This window comes from Pinus tabuliformis, chromosome 9 (genome assembly GCF_031772625.1).
Source record: "Pinus tabuliformis cultivar Carrire ecotype Pingquan chromosome 9, CPIR1, whole genome shotgun sequence".
Classification (NCBI taxonomy): Eukaryota; Viridiplantae; Streptophyta; class Pinopsida; order Pinales; family Pinaceae; genus Pinus; species Pinus tabuliformis.
The window spans coordinates 1,296,390,213-1,296,411,539 of NC_142307.1; positions in this window are offsets into that span (position 1 = coordinate 1,296,390,213).

Genomic DNA, 21,327 nt, shown 5'->3' on the forward strand with positions numbered 1-21,327 from the left:
AACATTGTTTGGGCCCCGAATAGGGTTGCGCGAGGGTAGTATCGCAGGCTATGAGGTACTGATAGGTGTGCATAGCAACATGCGCGCAGGGTCAAACCATGAACCACTTGAAATCGTTAGACATCTCTAAGGTGCGGAAACCTGGTTCTAGCACCCTCCCATACTACTTGGGGTGAGACCTTAGTCCGTGCTCCACGGACTGTTGCCAAAAGGGACAGTAATACCGGGATTTGTTTGGCTAAATCACCTCTGAACGTGGGTCAGGCCCCTATAAGCCAACAAATGGTTCCATTGTCGCGACCGAGATTTGCATAAGGGATGTCTGATGTCATGTCACTGGAATCCAACAAAGAAAGAAATTGAAGGGTGGTTGGACAAGAATATTCATGAGTATTTAAGAAACAGTGGTTGGAGCGCTACTTATATACAGAAATCCACGAAATTTTCTTTCCATCCTTTCCCTCTGAGCTGTATGAGTGGATCATGAAGCTAGCGGACAGTCAGGGAAGGTGTAGGCTCGACCAAACAATCGTTTGGACTTCGGAATTAGTGCACAGACTATAAGATCAGAAAATAAGATCGCGCGAGCTGTGGACTATTGGCTCGATTGAATCATAGGGGGATTTATCACCGAGTTCATGGTAGACACAATAGTCAGCTACAGCGAGAAGGAACATCGTTTCCTCAAGGGACTGTGAGGTAAGTACATTAAATCTTTGAATACCTGGATTAAAATGCTACTGTGTGAAAAGCAGGTTATGCAAATAAATTAATGCTTGGAACTACGCGAAGTGGGAAGATTTATAGAAATGGAAGTAGTGAAGAATTAGAAACTAGTCCCTTAATTTCACCCTCGCGGGAGAGCGAGGAGGAGCTCCTGAAAGTTTCTCCAAGAAGCGCGATCAATCTGATAATAAAATGAATTCCGCGCATACCACTTCCACCTACACCGCCACCAGTCTCACCATCTTCACCTCTGTCTCCGCCCACACCACCTCTACCACCACCGCAGTTCAATATGGAGATCGCAATAAAATTGCCGGTATTCATAGGAGTAGGGAAAAAAGATCCGGACCAATTTTGGTTCATGGTAAGGGTCGTATGGGAAGCACAAGGAGTCGTGGATGAAAATATAAATAAGGCCACATCGGTGAGCGCATTGTAGGAGCGCGCACTAACGTGGTACATTAAGCATTCTAATGACGATCCAAACGCAGGAATCGTAGATATCCAGGCTGCGTTGATCAAGGAATTTAGCAGAATAAAATTAGAGACAATCGATTATCGGGTTTAAGGAAATCGCGATGCTTCTGGGCGAGACCCCCTGGGATCTGAATGAGAGACTGAAGAGTATGATTCACAAATCCAACATGACCTTGACGGATGGGCAGCACTGTGCATGGTTTGTAGTATCACTAACACTGCATTTAAGGATGGCGCTGTCACAACAAAAGCTATCCACTCAGGCCGAGGATTTGCAGATTGCAATGAGATTGCATGAGACCCCTATACAAGACCTTGGTTTGGGAGTCCAACAAATCCACGTGCAACTGTAAAATTTGTGTCTAGAAATGCAGAGCTTGAAACAGGACAGGACACCTCAGCTAGAGGCGTGTGAGGAGGTATGGTGCATAAAATGCAAAGGCCAGGGGCATGGCAAGGGCCATTGTCCATTTTTCATGAATTAATTGGTGGGAAGAGGGCCGATGCCATTAAGACCTGAGGCACAAGTAGGACCGAGCATGGCACCTGCATTGTGGTGTGCGATCTGTCAAATAGGAAGAAAACATGCTATGGATAATTGTCATCTATTGCAAAAATATACGTAGATGTCCCAACAATTGTTTTGTAATTTCTGCAGGTTGGTAGGCCATGATGAGCGCACCTGCAGAAGCTATGAACTAATGATGGATCATACTCCTGCCTATAGAGTACAGGCCAAAACGTGAGCCCTCGACCCAAATGCAGGAATGGCATGCGCTAGATTTAGGGGTGCGGACAAGGTCGAGGTGGAATGGGGCCAGGAAGGGGTTTCAGACAACTAATTTGTTACAATTACGGAGGGCCAGGGCACTGTGCATGTGATTGTACGAATCCGGTGAGAACATCATGTTTATACTATACTCAGTTTGATCATGAGGCAGAATATTGCCCTACATTAATAGCGAGGTTGTGCGAGAAAGGGGTACTCCAGCCTCCCTTGACTCAGAATTTGCAAATAATGAGGTTTGGGCTGCGGGAAGAGGACCCAAATGTAAGCATAGTGCTTAGAAGCGGTATCACAACAAGAGATGACAAAGTTAAGAAACCAGAAGAAAGTGCGTGGGTTCGCAAGGCTCCTACAAAGGAACCTAATTCTGAATTGGAGTGTGTGAAGGAGACATTCATGGAAGCTAAGAAGAGCTTCACGGAGGCCTCCACTTCAAGTAGTAAGGATCAACTAGAACCAGGGATGGATCCTTCAATGCTCACTACCTTTATGGAGACATGCATGAAACTGCTGCGCGAGAGCAAGGCTGTAAAAGGACTGCAGGAACTTATCACTAGGTGCACAGGGTCAAGGGAACCACGCGTAGTCCGGAAACTTGGAAAGCATGCATTGCGAACAGGAAGGGAAATGAGATTGACTGAGAAAATCGAAGAGTACAAAATGGATCAAGTAATTCTTGATCTCGGATCAGACCCGAATGTACTGCCGAAACAAACATGGGAACGCATGGGCGGACGAGCGCTACAATGGTATCCTATTCAATTGTGAATGGTGAACCAACAAAAGATCTTACCCATGGGAAGATTGCAAGGGGTAATGGTGGATATTGAAGGTGCGAGCGTGCTGGCGGATTTCAAAGTGATAGAGATTGTCGACGATAGCAATCCTTATCTCATGCTACTAGGCATAGATTGGGCCACTGATATGAACGAAGTCATAAATCTGAAGAAGCGCAAAATGATTTTTGAGAAAAAGTCACTACGTGTAGTAGTACCGCTAGATCCTGCTGAAGGAGCGCGATACACTGAACCAGTGCACGACGATGATAGTGATGATGATCTCGATTGCATTTATAAGATAATTGCATGAGAACAAGATTGGGTGAATCCAACAACGGATGGTAGGATTTCGTGGGAGCGTGAAAGCTCCTACACATCAGATTCAGATGAGGAAACAAAACGATGGTAGAACTGGTTACATGAGGTAACCACGCTCAATTGCAACATGATGGTTAGATCACTGTGTTGCGTGACAATAGAGGTAAGAGATCTAACTATGTTTGATGGGTTGACAACGGTGGATGAATTCCTGAACAGATTTGAAAGCGCAGTGCCAGAACAAAAGTGATTCGATGCTCTGAAATGGGCACTGCGCGCGATGCCCGCAAGATGGTAGGGTATGCATTAGAGAAGTATTGAGAGTTGGCGCGAATGCAGAAGGGGGATTCTTATACAATTTGGAAAGCCTCAACTACGGATGAAAGCGGGTTATGAGGGTTGAAACATCTTGCGCACCCACCTTTCTAGATGGTTACAGGCATATGGTATGTAGCTCACATGAACACACATCGCTATCACGATAGGGAACAGGAACACTAAGAAGAAGCAGGCAAGGCAAGTGCATGAATGACGAAGCATGATAAAAACTGGCGCGCCAAACATCATAGACGAGGAAGCCTTTAACAAGGTGTGCAAAGTGCTGAACAGGGTCCACCATGTGAGACGCACTGACTGGGACCTGCTTGTACCAGCGATTGTATGGGCTTATAGGACCATGTGCAAAATTCTGACTGCAAAAGTGCTTTTGAAGTTGAAGGATGAAGTAGGGGCTATAGTTCCTGTGGAGCATGCAAAGATGAATCCGCACATAATAGCACTCGTAGATTCGACAGTGTGCGAAGCCTGGGATGAAGAAATCACATAGCTACGCAAAGCAAAACACATAAGACTTTAGGAAGAAATTCGGCAGCGAAACTTTATACTTTGAGAACTTGAAAAGGAGCGGGTACGGCTAAGGAAGAAAGGCATTTTAATGGACACAGAAGTCAAGAGGCTGGAAAACAACATAAAGGGAGCATTCCTCGTCAATAAACTAAGGATGGCAAGGCAAGGTACAAACGATCATACTAATGAATTAGAGGACTATCGCCAAGAATTGGTTCGTCTGCTGCCGTGGCTAGGACTGCATATCACCAAACACAGTAACTAGGGAAGCACATTACAAATGATAGAGCACGCGATGCTGATAGCCACAATGACAGATAAGGATTTTTCACGGACTATGCTGGAGGGCGGGATGGAGCCCCGCACAGGTGGTGCGACCACCTGACTAGCTATAGGAAGAATAGTCTTAGCACTCCAGGTAGTTGAAAGGGAGCGCAGGACTATAAATTATTCTGCTTGGGAGTTGCGCGCCTTAAGAGGCACGTGCAGGAATAGAATGTCACAGGGTTCGCACCCATGCATGTAGGGCTGCCCTGCCGCGTGGGTTGCCTAGGAAGTGACCATTGGTGTCACTGTTCATGATGGGATGTTCGATTTGAGGCCAAATGGAGCGGGCGATAGGCATTTAAGACGCGATTTATGGGCAAGATTTTGGAAAATTTGCCGCAAAGAGAGCATTGATGGCCCAGAATTGGGGGGAACAGTCGAATTTAAATTCAAAAGGTTCTATAAAACTTAAAGGGCTAGCCAACAGACAACACTTGGTCATTTGAGACTTGAGCAGTTGAACAGAGCACAGAGTGTTGAGTACCGAGTGATAATAGAGCCCCTAAGTTCACAAAATACCGCATACAGTGTAGAAATGATGACGACCACTAAGGATGGGTTGGGCATTGAAGAAGGGACCGCCAGCGAGGCCGCGCAGACCCCCATGGTACAAGATGTTCTCGAAGGCACAGGGGTAGTGACAGAAATACCTAAATCACCCAGGACGCTGAGACCAAAGAAAGATAAGAAGGCAATGGGACCAGTATGCATGTCCCCGAGGAATCCGCGGCATAGTAAGTTATCAATGGAAGAAAAAGGAAAGGCAGTTACCATTGAAATAGATGAAGAGGAAGAAGACTTGCAGGCCCTGATTGCCACCGCAGAGGAAGAAGAAGACATGGAGGAAGACATCCAACCATTGCGCTCTGCAGCAAAATTGCCCGCATATGTCCCTCTGCGGAAAGGGAAAACCAAAATACCGAAGGATCTGGATGCAACGAAGAGTGCACTCCAGACCCCGCTCCTCCCCGATGGAATTGTCTTTGAGGGCTCGCACCTAGGTCGCATGCCCACCATGAAATTTGAAGACTGGGACCTCGCGGACAACGAGAAGTTCCCACATTTAGAAACAACAAATATGATGAAGCAGAATATGGAGGGGCCGGTGATAACATTAGAGCCGCAAAAATGGCTGTGTGGTGTGGAAAAGGCTGGGTTGCTGCATTTGTTATGGATACCACATTTCCACCATGCGCCCATCACCATTTTCATCATCAGGTAGCTGCTCTGCCTGGTGCATGATGGGTATCTATGGCTGGAGGAGCATATTCCCATCACGGCAGACCTCATCCATCGAATTTCTCGGCTTCCCTATAAGGGAAAGGACCCTGTGACGATAGCCGAGAAAAGTAGCAATTTGGCTCTCGCAAAGGCCATGAAGGCAAAGTATAAGCTGGAGAAGAAAAATAGGGGTTACACTATCACCAATATCAAGGACAAAGGGGTGCGCGTAGCCACCCAACTCCTGGCTGGTAAAGTGATGAGAAAATGTCACGCCAATGAGGTACCAGCGCCGGTGGTTGCATTAGCTGAACAGTGTGTGGAGGGGGTCCAGTTCAATTGGGCCGAGTTCCTCTGCGAGGAGTTTTTGATAAATTGTCGCGAGGCCTAGGAGTAGGGTAAGACCTTCCACTATGTGTGGTTGCTCTTATCCATCTTGCTGGTAGCAGGAGAACTGCTGGAGGATAGTCAATTCCCGAGCATTGACCGAGACTTACTAGAGGCCGCGAAGTATGCTTTGCTCTAGGCCACCAAGGATGCGAAATAGATTCATGATACAAAGATTTTCTGGGTGCTCATGGAGGCGAGCATCCACATGTGGATCAATAGGAGGCCGTGCCTGTCACCTACGGTGCACAATAGTCTGTAGAGTTTTGCAGACTTCAAGGCGGACATGCACAACATATACATCAGGGCGCGAAAGGATCCGGCGTAGCAGTGGACAAAGCTACCATTCGTAGCCACTGACGACGCAATCTTTATTGTGTTAGAGACATGGCCTCTCGAGTGGCGTGCCCCAAATTTGGTGGAACTGGAGAAGGTGGCAGCATAGAAAAATAAGGATGATGCCAAGCTACGCGTCACCCAACTGGCCGAGAGAAGGTGGAACGAAAAAGTGGCAGCCAAGGTAAGGGCAGCCCGCGAAGTGGCACAGGAAGTGGCAGAGCAGAAGAAGGTTGCAGAAGTAGCAACAACAGCGCAGACAACAAAGGCCACAACAGTACAAGTAGAGGAGGGCCAAGTAGCATCCTCAAGGTAGGAGGCAAAGGACACAAAAATAGCAGAAGAGAGCGCAGACCTAGGGACCACGTCTACACAGCTCAAACGGTCGCGCATCATAGAAAGATCGGGTCCAAGAAAGAAGGTCAAGGTCTTGAAGTTGGCCATCGACCCGATCACCTTAATTGAAGGAGATCTCCGTGACATCGGCGAGACAGTCCGCAATGTCACTAGTGAAGTGCTCCAAGAGTTTATGACGGAGCACCAGAGTGTGTTGGGGGCCCTCAGGATGTAGTTGCAGGAGTTAAAGGTGTGCCCCCCTCAGGAAGGTATCCTGTCTACCCACATCGCAGCGGGCACTTCAACAGCAGAACAGATGCTGCACGCGAGGATGTCCAACACAATAGTGTTTCCAGAGGGAGCGTTAGTATCAGCAAATGCGATGGATCGAATGACAGTTAGCATGATGAAAGGCCTTGGCCTTAATCAAGCTGCCCTTCCCCGGGAAACACTCTATCAGCTACAGGATGGAATAACAGTAGAGATGCGTGCCAGGGAGAGCCACGCGATCCAGGTTTTGAGCGAGCATAAGATTAATATAGAAAAGCTTAGATTGCAACACAACGAGTTGGTGTCGCAGAACCAACAGTTGGTGTAGACGGTAGATAATGCTTGCCGACGCGTCCCAGAGTTAGCTATCGTAGTAGATCTACCGATAGAAGTGCGGATTCATAGTTTAGCAAGTGGAGTCCGCGATGCCAGAGAAGAGACAAAAAAGGTGTAGCTGGAGCTGAATCTCCATATTGCCGAGCTATGGTTGAAGGCGCAGCCTTCCACTCCCCCAAAGGTCAGAGAGCAGCGTGCTAGCACTATTGCAGCATGGATGGAAGAGATTGGAGGTGCAGTGCGCGACTGTACCAACATGTTGGAGTAGGCGCTTGAGGTCCTCACGACGTTGCAAGAGGACCCCAACATCCAACGGCTGGAGACAGAGGCACGCAAACTCTAGCAACAATATGACAACATCAGAGGGACTGTGTAGACAGTAGTCCTTACTCAGTGGCTTGCAAGGATGCAGCAAGCCAAGGCATTAAAGGAGCAGGTGAATGTGACAGGCCATAAGGAAACCGTTCTTAAAGTGCACATCTAGCCATGGATTGATAAAGCCTTCACAATCACAGCAAATATTGAAGGAAATCTCGCGCAGATTCAGGAGATGCATGCACAGATGCAGCGCAGCACGCCGAAAACAGAGGGCTCAGAAGATAGAATGCAGTAGGTTTAGCAAGTAGCAGCTCAGTGCATTGCAGGCATCAAGGCCGTTCGGGACCAGCTGGAGGGACTCCGAACTAAGATCACCGCGCCGACAGAGTGACTTAAGGCCGAGTCATGATGTTTGTGTTGGGGGCCTGTTGGGCATGGAATTCCCCCACAGCATGTTTTTGGGCTTAAAGCCCAAGTTTTGAGTTGTTATTATTGTAAAAACTCCGCGAATTGCGGGTGCGGAGTGCAAATTGTATGTTAGAGTCATAGGGTTGTCCGCCTTAAGTTTTTTGTAGTGTCGGCCTACCCATGGTTCGTAGACCATGGGATTGTATAAATAAATCGAGGCTCTAAGTTGTAAATAAGGAAGAGAACCAACTGATGGAGTTTGTAAAATAGCGAGCATAGAGTAAGAATCTAAGTGACTTGGGTCATAGTAGTAGGAAGAGGCTTTGCAGCTAAGTGCGCAGAGGCCTAGTAGAGTCTGCAGCTGAGTGCGCAGACCCCTACAACTGAGTGCGCAGGGTAAAAATGAGTCTGTAACCAGAGAAGATAATAAAGAGAAGTTTGATTCTAAATCTTGTGTATCTGTTTTGAATTATTATATGGTTGATATCTTCTGCAATTATACTATTTGATTTATTGCGCACACTTATATGAATGCTAAACATTGTTAAGTATAACTAAACTCGTACAAATTAGCTAAATTGATCAACTAATATTGGGTTAATAGTGAGGATTTGGGTAATTAACACTGTTTGGGCCTAGAATAGCGCTGTGCAAGGGCAGTATTGCAAGCTGCGAGGTACTAATGGGTGCGCGTAGTGACGTGCACACAGGGTCAAACCGCGAACCACTTGAAATGATCAGACATATCTAGGGTGTGGAAACCTGGTTCTAGCACCCTCCCATACTACTTCGGGTGAGACCGCAGTCCGCGCTCCACAGACTGTTGCCGAAAGGGCCAGTAGTACTGGGATTTGTTTGGCTAAATCACCTCTGAACCTAGGTCAGGCCCCTACAAGCCAACAATGATGAACTCAAAGATATCCTATCATATGATACTCCATAGGAAGTGGTTATGCAAGTATGAAGAATATGATGGGGGGGGGGGTGTTTATCTAAGGGATGTCTTGACTAATAGAATAGTTGGTCGAGGTCAATTTCAATTGATGCTCAAGGATAGGAGTAGAAAATTTCCAAGTGTATTAGAAATTCTAGGTTTGATGATAAATTTGAATCTTCTGGTTGAATGGGTGATGCACATACGCATACCATATTTGAGAAGGATTCACACAAGATAGTTCATGGCACAATGGTTTTAATGAGAGGATTTTGGATTGGTACATTTACAAGTTGTTGGGACATGTCGACCCAAGTGGATGTAGTAGTGTATGCCTTATTGAATTGATGGGACAATCTATTTTCTAGTTGTTAAGACCATATTATGGCATCAAAGGATGGGACATATTAGGGAGAAATGTTTTTGCAATATGCAAAGCAAAAGTATGGTCAAAGGTTTGCCTATTAACTCATTAGAAGTTAGTTTTTGTGAACATTATATTTATGGGAAGCAAAATCATGTTAGATTTTCTTCTGTTGCTACAAGGGCAAAATGGATTCCAGAATTGATGCATAATGATGCGTTTGGGCATGTATTGGTCCCATCACTAGGAAAAAATCTCTATTATGTCTCTTTCATAGATGATTTCTCTAGGATGACATGGTTGTATTTCCTAAGGAAGGAATCTAAGGTTTTCAGTAAATTCAAAGGGTTTAATTCTCTTATAGAAAAATAGATATAGATGAAGATAAAGGTGGTAAAACCTGACAACATAGATGAATTCTATGGTAAAGAGTTTGGGCATTTCTGCAAACAACATGGGATAATACACCAAACAACTACTCCTTATAGGGAAAATTTTAAGGATGCAATCCTAAATTGTAGAAACCTTGGTGAATCTTACTGGTCCTTAATATGAAAATTGTAATATGTTTGGTGATATTTTATAAAAATACTAAAATATTTAAGGACATCATATATATTTTCTATAAAATTTTGATGATTTTTAAGGTAAAATAATTTTATGTTATAGAATTTAGGTGAAATAATTTTTATAAAAAATGGAATTAGTGGTTTTGTATTTGAGAAAAAGCATGGAAAATTATACAATGAGAAAAATTTAGCCCCAAAATTATCCCTAAAGTCTCCATACACTCCTTAGTAGAATGGAATCGTTGAAAGAATGAATCAAAAATTAATGGAGAAGGCAAGGAGCATGCTCATTGGTGCAATATTGGCACGATAATTCTAGGCAGAGGCAGTCAACATCATGTGTTACCTGGTAAATATGTGTCCTTCATCAACATTGGTTGACAAAACTCCACATAAAGTATGGTTTGTTAAAAATCCATCTCTTACATATCTCATGGTTTTTGGCTATGAGGCTTATGTCCATGTTCCCAAAGAGAAGAGGAATAAGTTGGACAAAAAGGCATTCAAATGTATTTTCATCATGTACAAGGATGAAATAAAAGGATATAAACTCTAGGATTTGGTGAAAAAAAGATAGTTATAGTCAATATGTGATCTTTGTAGGTCTTATCCCTCTACAGATAATTTCTACAAACATATTCTTAATAAAATAGAATAGATGCAATGACAAACACACATTAACACATATTTTATCGTGGAAACCCCAAAACCAGGAAAACCATAAAGACATTTTTCAATATACACACACACACACATACATGGGATATATATGTTGTATTCTAACAATGTGTGTGTGTATATACAAACACACATTGTTAGAATGCAACATATATATATCCCATGGATGTGTGTGTATACATTGTTACAATACAACATATATATCTCATGACATCCATTTACCCTAGATTAGAATATAATTGTAGTTCCTTAACCAAAAATATAAACCATGGGAAAAACCATCATGTGTTGTAAAACAACTTTTAGCAAAACTGTGTGTTGAAAACCATCAAAAATAGATGTACAAAAATTGCCCAAAAAATTTTCGGGGGAATTTCCCTTGAACCCCCATGTAAACCCCCAAATAAAGGGGGATGTTTCCCACCCTATGACCCCACTACTACATATCACACATTTTTACAATGTGTGGGAATAGTTGTGTAAAGAATATAACACATGTCCAAGAAAATTTAGAGAAGGTAGGTGTATTTCTAAGACTGGAGAGGTTCCAAAGGAGGAGGAACAAAAAATTATAGTGTTCAACTTAGAATGAGGAAAGTGATTCATATGAGTCAACTGAATCAGATGAAGAGGTGGAAGCACAGAGTCTAGCCTAGAGGAAGTCTAGTCAAGTAAGAAAACAACCTAAAAGGTGTAATCCATCAAATTTCTTTTCTACTCTTACGTTATCTACCATTGACGATGAACCCAGGTCAATCAGGGAGGAAATAAACTCAACAAAGGGTAAATTATGGTCAAAATCCATGGCTGAATAAATGGATTCTTTTCACAAGTATAAGACATGGGACTTGGTCCAATTACTGAATGGGAGGAAGCTTATTGGTTGCAAGTGGGCGTTCATGAAAAAATTGAATGCAATTATTCAAGTCAAGAAGTACAAGGATTGGCTGGTGGTGAAAGGTTATACCCAATTCAAGGGAGTCAACTTTTGCAATATATTTTATTTTGTTGTAAAAAAAACATTAGAATACTAATGTCTCTAGCTACAACTTTTGATATGGATATAGAGAAAATGGATGTAAAGATACATGTCTACATGGGGACCGAAAAGAAGAATCTACATGAAATAACATGAAGGATTTGTAGTAAAGGGAAAGGAGAGGTTTCTCTTCAATCTGAGGAAATCCCTTTATGGTTTGAATCAATCATTATGATGTGGTACCAAAATTTCTACTCATGCATCCAAGGATTGGGATTTGTGAAAATCAATGTTGATCACTATGTATATTCCATGTTGGAAGATGAGTGTTTCGTATATGTAGTGTTGTGTATCAATGGCATGTTGTTGGTCGGAAACAACATGGATGTTATTAGGGAGGTGAAGATACATCTATCCTCTAAGTGCAACATGGAGGATCACAGTGATGCACATTTAATTCTGGGAATGGAGATCAAGAGAGATCGAGCAATTAGGACACTCTAGTTGAATCAAAGAAACTACACTGAAACAGTTATAAAACATTTCAACATGCAAGGGTGCAAATCCATCAGGGTACCTATTCCTATAAGGGAAAGACTAATTATTGATTAGTATCCAAAGACACAAAAGGAGAGAGAGGACATGACATGTGGTTCCTATGTAAGTTCTTATAGATAGTTTGATGTATGCAATGGTATGCACTTGACTTGACCTTACTCATGCAATCAAAGTATTGAGTGAGTATATGATGACACATGGTAAAGAACTAAACTAATATAAAAATATTATTCAATTATTTTTATGGCACAAATAATCATGCATTTTTCTCTTAATGAAGGCTTAAGGATTAAAAAGAATAAATTGCACACGTATTTGATGATGTTGTCTGGGCTGGAAACGTAGACAGAAAAAGGTCGAATAGTAGGTACATTTTCAATATGTTGGTGGAGCTATAAGTTGGATGGGTAAGCAATAGTCAATTATGGAACTATTGACAATAGAATTTTAATATATGGAATTCACCCATGCAAGTAAGGAAGTGGTTTGATTGCAAAGGTTGTTTTCAAAGATTGGGTTCAAACAACAAGCGATAAGGATAGGTTGTGATAGCGATAATGAAATATTTGTGGCAAAGAACCCAAACTACCATTCCAATACAAAAAACATTGATGCACAATACTATTTTGTCAAGGAGGTGGTGGAAAACAAGAAACTATTGATGGAGAAGGTAGACACTTTGGAAAATGTTGCAGAATTTATAACAAAGTTAATGAGTGTTGCGAAGTTATGCTGGTGTAGATATGCATTGGAAATTGTTGCGCTAGTTCACTAAAGAACAATATATATTGTTCCTTTAAAAAATACAAGTGGGGGAATGATTGAGGTGTTATATTCTTTGTATAGTAACTCAATTGGCTAGAGTGCATTCGCTCAACTAGCGAGTCGAGGTGGATGGACTAGAATGAACCTCAACAATGTAGTCAACGAGAATCGACTAGGTAAAGGATCGACTAATAGTTTAGTCGAGTTGATGGGTTGATGGTAAAGTAGAGAACAAGCCAATGGTCAAGTAGAAGATAGATCGATTGTTGGATTAAGGATAGGAACCATAATTGAAGTTAACGAAACAATCAATAGTCAATGGAGTAGTCAAAATCAATTACAATAATGGTGTAGAAATAACTCGAAATTTGTAGTTGCTAAAGAAATCACACTGAAATCAATAGACACAAATTTCTTCTACTAAATTCTGCGGAAGGAAAATTAACAATAGAAACACATGCAATCATTCAATCACAATGCACAAAGTTTTTACTGGGGAACCCAACTGGGAAAAACCCCTCTTATGTTTGTATTATATCAGATGAGAACAATGATCAATTACAATGACTGCTTCAATGCTTGAAGCTCAATCTACATTATAATTTTGATTTCCTCCTGACTTTTCTCTGTCCAATACTTAGCCAAAATAGGCCTCATGCTTCCTCCTATTTCCTTGCACAATTCCTTCTCCTAAAGAATAGGGAAAGCTCTTATTTTCATGCGCATTTCCCAAGAGAATAAGCTCACCTGCATGCACAAACTCTATACAACCAAAATACTATACAATAGAATTACAATTGTGCCTTTTCCCTCCACTTCACTAGGCAATTCAAATTGCATGCATGACTAGGGATATTTTTAGTAAATTGACTAGTTAACTGAGAGTTCAATGAGTTAACAACAGTTACAACTACTCAACTGAACTCATATTGACTCTATTATAGACTAGAGCTCAACTAATTGACTTTAACTAAAGATGAAACTTATAGATAGCTAGATCTTAGCTACCAACTAGCACGCAACTCTGCTACTAGCCCACCAACTCAAATTCATTGATTTAACTGAGTGATTTGGCCATGTTACTCTTGCTAACTTCCTGCCAACTCATCGTGATGAAGTGGAAATTTTAATTTCTTCATTTGATTAAGGCCCAAGTCAAATGAAACCTTTTCTTGATACAATGTAACAAAAGGAAGTGCATGGTTGATGAATACTAGTGGTTGACTTATTAAGGTGTTATATTATTTGTATTGTAACTCAAATTAATAGAGTGCATTCAGTCAACTGGCTAGTCAAGGTGGATCAACTGGGATGAACCTCAATGATCTAGTCAGGGAGAATTGACTAGGTAAAGGATCACCTGATAATTTAGTCAAGTTGATGGGTTTATGATCAAGTAGAGAACAACTCAATAGTAAAGTCAAAGATAGATCAGCAAGTAACTCAAGGATAGGAACCACAATTGAATTCAATGAAGCAATCGATAGTCAATAGAGTAGCGAAAAGAAATGACAATCAAGGGTGTGAATGGTTGATAAAGACTGTTGGTTAACTAGTAGTCGATGGTGAAAAGCTATAATTAAAATATGTCATAAATGGTTACAAATCCTAATATTCTTGGGATCTTAGCCAAGGATATTTTATAACACCCTAGTCTTTAATTCCCCTATTGATATTGTATATTTATTATGTTAGTGTTCCATGTGATAGTGTGTAATTTGAAATGAGTTAAAGACCCAAAAAAATTATAATTATATTTTTATATAAAATGATAACAACTAATGAAAGGGGTGTAGCATTGATACAAACCATCAAAAGCCATGAGAAGGGGAAGTTGGTAGTTTAGCTACCAGTTCCCATAATTATGGGAGATAGCTAGGATTTGTATCCAACTATCTCATCCAAAGTATGGGAAAATTAGCCATCTAGAAGATTCTAATATTAACCCATGAATTTGAAAATAGACGTACAAAATATTAAGAAAGAATCCATAGAAGGTAGGAAAGAAGACAAAGAATGTAGTGTTCTCATGTCCAAAGATAAAGGGATTCTCATAGATGAGTTTGGGGACCAAATATAGACAAAACATTGTGCTAGAAATGTTGTTGGTTGGTGGAAAAAAAATTAAGCTTTGATAGATCCATTTTTGGACGAATAAAACCAAGGGCTAGTGTCCTAAATTTGAGTTGTAATAAAGAGCTACATTTTTGGGTGGTTGTTAGGAAAGAAATGAAGGCACTGAGACGGGAGGTCATCAGGGAACTATTGGAGTAATGAAGGGACTCCCTTATTCTATGCAAGCCAATTAAGAAATCATCCATTGTTTGTACAAGATCTTATCTCTTTATGTTTTGAAGGGAACTTCTTGGTTTTATGTGGATGAAGGAGAGTGGAATTCATCCTTCCACTACTTGTATCTTGAGAGAGATTTGTTTTCTTGGTTGCTTTCTTGGCAGGGCACTGAACACTAAGAAATGGGAGGTCATGAAGGGACTAGTGGGCAATGAAGGGACTCCCTTTATTCTATGTAAGATAATCGAAAAACTACCCATAAGGTATTTGTAATATCTAGGATTAGTACGATCTTAAGATAACTTGTTGAATTTATATTGAGGGAGAGTGGCCTTCATGACTCCACCTTGTAATGACTAAGAAAGAGATACTCCCCTCATAGGTTCATGGTTTGGCTCAGGAGTGGCCAACTACAAAGGTTAGAGAAAACAATTGAGCCTATTGTTGGGTGGAAAGTGGCTCACAATTCATTAGTTGCTAGAAACCATTTATACTGATCAAATAAGTACCTTCGTGTTTTGTAATTAGTCATGTAAATTATGTTAAATGAAATGAAAATGATGTTTTGGATGTACGTTGTCTATATGTTTCATGTTGAGTTCTAAATGTGTTTTTATGATGCATATGTGTGGTTGTATGCATAAATTTAGTGGGTTAACTGAGCATAGGCCTTATGGTAAATTTCTAATATTTGATTATCTCTAATGACATGGTTGTGAAAAAAAGCTCATGGATGGAGAAATTGGGGGAGACTAACCCTCATCATCTTGAAAGGCCATAATAGATGGCTCTTAAATTTAGAGAACTATGTTGCAACAACCATGACAAATGAGTCTTTGGCATGTCACTCAATGACAAACAAATGAGCCCCATGATTCTTTTGTTGTTGTATATCCATATACTTCTATAGATATTCTATTGTTATATATATTATTGCTACAAAAAATTCATTGGTGTGTTATAGACCCTTCCATTGCTACATATCCTTCTACTATTGCAGGTTTTTGTTGTGTTGTATATCCTTCTCTTATGGATGCTTCTACTACATATCCTTTTTTTACTACAAATTCTTCTACTTTTCTAGATCACTCTGCTGCTACAAAACCTTCCACTTAGGACTACATCCTTATTATTTTCTCTATATCCTTTGATGAAGAAATTTATCCTACTATAGAATCCCAACATGCTACATAGTTTGACAATTTTATATAGAAACTAAGTTTTATATAGATGCTTCCACTCCTCATCATCACCAATTGGACACATCTTCACACTTAGTCAACCAATTGCCTTAGCTCTTCTTAGGTGGGTAAAGGTGCATGGGGTAAGGATGGAATTTTTTTTCTTAGCAGAGCTATGGAACATATGATGCTTGGGAAAATTTTTACTACCAAGTATTTAAATTGTACAAGCCCTATAGTGGATGTAACAATCATGATGTCCTTATTTGTAACAATCATATAAATTTGGGAGTCGTAATCAACATAATGACCAGGAAAATATGTAAATGTTTTGATTTTCTGACCTATGACAGACTCCCACAATCCTTCAACTAGCTTCCAATCCATAATCAAGCCTAAAGGCATCCTGGAACATCTAGTGCTTTTCATGTATTCCTAGGATCATCCCACAACTTCCATGTTTCTATGACACAAATCAAATTTGGGACGTTACCCTTTAATCCTAGGATCCATGGTTGGCCCAATTCATGATTATATTAGTTGCAAATTTGGGAAAATGACCATATCTCATGGCTATTCCACTAAGAAACTCACCCTATATTCCCTTGCAAATCTAAGCATAGAACAAGAAATGATTATGTGGGTGAAAGGTGTGGATAGTGACAACAAAGCCATCAATTTCTCACACCATTAGTATCTTTCTCTTAAAGAACAAGTATGACACAATCAATGACTTTATAACTAATTATGTATGATCATAACAACCAACTTCTCAATTCATAAACCATATCATGGATCCAATCACTTAAGAAAACTACTCATCAATCAACCTCTCTATAGTGATAGATACCATACATGTTCCTCTCTATGATATAACCAAATCCAATAGTATACCAATAAAAATCAACTTAGTGAGAACATTAAATATTAACTTTGAACTCCTAACCTCACAAAAGGAGCAGTTAGCCAAAGTGCTACAAGAGAATAATGATGCATTCACCCGGGACAATATGGATATGAAGAGAATCCATTCAAGTTTGTGTACTCACCATATATATATATATATAGGGAGAGAGAGAGAGAGATGAATACTCCCAAGCTATCTGAAAGCCCCAATGCAAAATGTATCCTACATTATGATAAACAACAAAAGATAGGTGGCAAAAGTTTCACACACTGAAATTTATATATGCTATCTTTGATAATGATTGGGTCTCGCAACTTGTGATCATTCCAAAAAGAATGGGAAGCAGAGAATATGTTTCAATTATAGGGAACTAAGGCAATACATTCACAAAGGCCAATTCACCCTTCCCTTTACCAATCAAGTTCGTAACGCATTAGCGGGAAAGAAATACTTTTCCTTCCTCAATGGGTTTAGTGAATACAATCGGATCCAAATCACCCCTGAGGACCAAGACAAAACAATTTTTACCTTTCCGTGGGGAGCATTTTCCTACTAGTTACTACTCTTTGGACTTTGTAACATACTAGACACTTCTCAGTGGGTAGTTCTTGGTATATTCTCAAGCGTAATTAATGATTTTGTAGAGGTGTATATGGATGGTTTCATAGTACGCGACAATACATTTGAAGAATCTTTAGCTAACTTGAATAAGATGCTTAAAAGATGGAAGGATGCAAGCCTATCCCTTAAAAACAAAAATGGTCTTATATTATTAACTAAAAAGGTTGTTGTGGGTCATCACATCTCTTCTGCACGTATCTAGGTGAATCTAAAAAAAATTGAGGTAATAACTAACTTCCCGATTTTGAAAATGAAATAATTATGTACGTATCTTTTTCGTGTTGGCCTCATGGTGTTTCCATTGATTTAAACCTAGGTTGTCTACCTAAGGAGTCAATTGTGGAGTTAATTGTGTTGGCCTCGATGTCAATCTGGATCGTATCACACTCTTGGTGATTGACAGTAGAGTTGTAGGAGGATGTAGAGGTATTTGGCAAGATGGAATCATATGATGATTTCTTGACACTTGTAGAGGAAGCTGGACAGGTGTTGGAGATGCTTGGATAGGTTCTGGAGATGTTGGATAGGTTCTAGAAGTGCTAAAGTTGTTTCTAGGCATAGGAGCTTGGTAACACAATTGATTAAGTATACAACCTATGCTATAATGCAATTATTGAATAAAGAGGGTGTATTACTACCTATAGGTGGATTTCTCGAATTGTGAGCACAATCAGATTAATTCCAAGGGCATTTTATATGGTTTTTGCACAAGGTATTTGGTTAATAAGATCACAATTCATCTCTAAAGTGGTTAAAGTTGATAAATATATCTCATTTAATGAAGATGATGGTGGATCGAGTCAAGGAGGAAAGTTATATGAACTAGACCAATTCTATAATGTATGAACAAAGACGATTAGCTCTCCATTACTCTGATTGCAATTATTGTTTTAATCATTCTAGCAAATTATTTATAGGAGAGTGCTTTGAGGAGTTGAGGTTGGATGTATTGTGAGGTTGAGCAAGTGTGTGAGAAGAGAAGAGTGTGCAAGTTGTGAGGAACATTATGCAGAAAATATAAGTGGTTTCCAAAAGTTGCAGAAGGTAGAAAAAGTATGTTTGAGCCAACATCTTTTGCAGAGAGCAAGGAGATGAAGTAAGGAATGATTGATGATCATTTAGTGTACGATTATTTCTAGCACATTCATAAGAATATTGTTTTGCAGGGTTTGTTTCTGGAAAGATTTATTATATCACAGAGAGGATAGATATGTTATTGTTGAGTTGTGAAATTCTCCTTGGAGCTCAGTTTGGAAATGAATGAAAGCTTGGCTCCAGGTGTTAGAGGAGGCTGGGGCCTCCATTTAGTGGTGGTTGGAAAAGAGAGGAGAAACTGCTCCTTGTTGGTGGTGGCCAGAAAAAATGATATAATGGGAGTGGTAGCTCCATGTAGTGGTGGTTGGATAGTCCAATGGTGTTTGGGTGAGACATAGTGGGAGTGGTGGCTTCTAGCAAGTGGTGGTTTGAAAAGTCATGTGAGTAGAGACTTCCTAATTGGTGGTGGCCAACAATATTGTTAAAGGGGTATTGGCTCCTAGCTGGTGGAGGACAACTGAAATATGTAAAATATTTATTGATATAATAATAAGAGAATGAGAAGCAACATAACATCAATGGGTGGTTTTTGTCCCTTTGGGGTTTCCACCAGAAATCATTGGTATCTTATGTGTGTGATGATTTTGTGGTTATGTATTATGTTATGATGCTATGATCTCTCCTAATCTGTTTCAGTTTGTAAATGTTTAAAGCACTAATTAATTGGAGAAAATTTAATAAATTCCATCACTACTTATTCAGCTCCCCCCACCTCCCCCCCCTCTCAGTAGTGATCTACATTTCCCTTAAGTGGTATCAGAGAAGGTTCTCTCTTGTGAAGATTAACCACTCGAGAGTAGATCATGGACCATGGCCAAGAACAAGAACAATATGTCTCAAAAGAAGAAGAGAAACAAACAAGTCAGAAAATTTTTAGATTCAGAAGAACCTCTCTTTTTGTTGGTCAAGAGTGGTGAAGATAGTCATCCATAATTTTCGGGTATTTCATTTTTTTTTAATTTTATACATAATGGCCATCTTACATGCTATCACTAGGCTAGAACAGGTTGGGCTGTGTCGACCTCCAACCAAGTGTAACTATTTCAAACCAACTTTTGACTGGAAGTTATCCCTTCCAATTTGAGAGGGCTCTCTCAAAACATTATATCAAATTTCACTTTAATCAGCTCAAAACTATAGATGGCTAACTCTTTTTTTTCTTGTATTTTATGCAGGTGAAAGGGAGTGAGTACTACAACCATTGGGCATGGAGTCAATTACAAGAAACTCAATTACTTACATAACTATTTTCTGAGGAAACTGAGGCATCCTTTAGCTTAGAAACAAAGTGAATAAAACCCTTTAACAATAGATAAAACATATGAAGGAAGTTGGAGCAGACCTTAACACTGAATTCCAAGTGATCATAATGCTTTAAAATTGATATCAATGTAAAATACAAAACAAGTAAACATATAACCAAAATTTGTATCTTAGGTGATGAAAACAGAGTACGCCGGTAAATGTATATTAACTGAGACAAGTTAGATATGTTAGCTTCTTCACATCCTTGATCAACTCTTCCCAAAGTCAAAAAGATATCTATTTATAGAGATAAATCTCTTTACATCAACCTGCTACCTAGGCTAGATCTGATCCACTATCTAAGAGACTTATTCCTATTTTTCTTCTAACTGACAAGTTCTTGTAGGGAATTTCTGTTTTACATAGTTTGAATTCAACTAGGACTCTACTAGCTTTTAAGACTTTAACCACTTTATATTGATGAAGATAACTGAGCCCAGTTATTTTCTAAATGTAATGGAGCTGATGATGTGTCTCATGCCAGGTGGTTGTTGACTTGGTTGACTTTCTAACCTAGATGTACACCAAGTAAAATTTCAAAATTTCTGGCTACGAAATATTTTGTAAAATCGGCCTCAAAGATAAGTATATATCTTCCAAAATATGATGTCTGTGTAAACACTGAGAGAGGATTTTGTAGATTAGATTGTTATGAATAAAAACCTCCTTCATATTTCCAAAATTCCGTTTCCTTTGGTAAAACATGGAGACCGAATTTGACTACTAAAACAATCATTTCCAGAATTTCCGTAGCAAATTTCAAAAAACACCTTTCTGCTAGCTATTTGACCTTTCTGGCAGTGTTGAAATCTTCATTAATGTTTATTAGCTAAATTCCATTAGAACTCCCTTAGATGATATTTTTACTTGCATTCTCCTCCATGAAAAGCTACAACAGTTTCATAGCAAATTTCCTGCTTCATTATGGGGAGTTGCTACGAAATTTCTGAGTTTTTTGTGTATTGATTTATTTTTTTATTTTTTATTTTTAATTTTATTTTTAATTTTATTATTATTATTATTATTATTATTTTTTATTATTTATTTATTTTTTTTGTGTCTGATTTTTATCTTTTCTTATCACCTCTAGAAGTCTACTCCATCATTTATAATTCTTAAAAAGGTTAGTTAAGAGATATAATAGGCAAAAATGTGGATTTGATCAGCTTTGACCATTTTTAATGAGTGTCCTCCTTTACAACTATAA